This window comes from Montipora capricornis, unplaced genomic scaffold, assembly GCF_036669925.1.
Source record: "Montipora capricornis isolate CH-2021 unplaced genomic scaffold, ASM3666992v2 scaffold_365, whole genome shotgun sequence".
In the NCBI taxonomy this organism is placed as follows: domain Eukaryota; kingdom Metazoa; phylum Cnidaria; class Anthozoa; order Scleractinia; family Acroporidae; genus Montipora; species Montipora capricornis.
Genome location: NW_027180098.1, coordinates 5727 through 7500, shown reverse-complemented (window position 1 = coordinate 7500; position 1774 = coordinate 5727).

The following is a 1774-nucleotide window of genomic DNA, read 5'->3' as shown; positions in this document are numbered from 1 at the left end:
GTGGTCCACAATGGCGGCTACGCAGTTATTCAAGTCAATCATCGGATATAAACTCAAGCTGATTTTTTATTTTTAATTTGAATAGAGCTGCTTTTTTCTCTATATTGCATTTTTGGCATATCTTTAGAAGCTCTGATAAGGTTACATGATGCCTGGAGGACCTATGACTAGAACAGAAAAGAAAGGAGAGCGAGAGAGAACGACAACGACCAAACAAAATACTAGTAATAGCCCATACTTAGAAGTTACTCCACAAATTATTTCCTTGGGCATTAAACCGTTTGTTATTTTCAAAAAGTGGTTTAATCGGTTTCCTTTTGTTCAGTAGTGTTCAGGAATCGATGTTTTGTTGACAACTGAAAGGAAATAACAATCATCTGTACTCTTTTGGACCGAAGATATCGAAAAGGAAACGCCCTTGAAAGGAAACCCTTTTAAAATCGGTGCTCATACCTACAAACTGTAGATATGCACACAATTATTACATCTAATCACTTTCCTTTCCAGCGTGCGTAATGCCTCGTGTTTTAATAACGCTTTTCGTTTTCGAAGCTTTTTTGTAACATTTTTCAAAGAAATAAATATTAAACTACAGATCTCTACCTTCACAAACTTATTTTATATGTGCGTTTGGAAGACATATTTTTATGCATTTTGTAAAACTGACCATATTTATGATTTCTAATCAAGTTATAAGATAAGCAAATGAAGAGTGAGTTGTCTTATCCAACGTTAGATGGTTTCCTTACTTACTTGACCCAAAAAGGCGCTGTTACACTCGGCCTGCCTGTAGCCTGTTCCCTTGAGGCTCAAACGAAAAGTTTCAACCAACTGTACTATTTGGAAGGATTGAATCTACCCCAGCTGTTTCACATAACATCAAATGTTATGGTACCAAATGAGACACCAATCATTTCTTAACAAGGTGCGCTCATTAATGTGACGTAAAAGTTTATCATAGCAACGAAAATGCCTTCTAAAAAATGCCCTATATTTTGTCTTCAAAAGCTTGTATCTCAGAAACGAACTCCGTGACCCCCATTTTTTATTGCTCAAAAGTGGTTAGCAAGCTAAGATAAAAAGTGAAAGAAAAGATAAAACTCTTTGCAAAGGTATAAAAAATTCTCTGCAGCGCCGGATTCAGAGCCACCTTAAAATTTTGTAGTTGTGAAGGTGGCTATGAATATGCTCCAGAGATTTTTTTCTAACTTTGCAGCCGATCTGTTAGTTCCCTATATAACTATTATTCCAAGAATTGAACTACTTTCGAATGCAAACACATTCTTTCACTTTGCTTAAAAATACCACCGATAACTCGAGGGAGTAAGCCCTACAAAGAACTTGGAAATTTATTAAGAAAAGAAAAACGTCTTCTTTATTCCTGACGATTTCATTCATTTGTTATGCAGAAGAACAGGAAAAAATTTTCACCCGTCGTTTCCCTTCTATTTTGTGATCTTTGAATGTTGCAAATGACACATCTCTTTTCCTTATCACAGTAAAAGTCTGATGTTAAGGTCGCTAAGTTCACCAAAACCGTTCAAAAGTCTATCTCGGGCTTTCTCAGTAATGGTGACAGTAAAGTGGTTGATCTTCTGCTAAAAAAAAGGCCGTTTTTACGCACGCTCACTCTTCGAATTAAACAAAATTACAGGACGCAAAAATTAAACATGTTTAACGAACATTTGTACTCTAGCGAAACAGCGACAGCGACAATTGTATTGCAGCGAAAAAACGACAGCGACATTTGTCTCTAGCCAAATCTCAGGTAGCC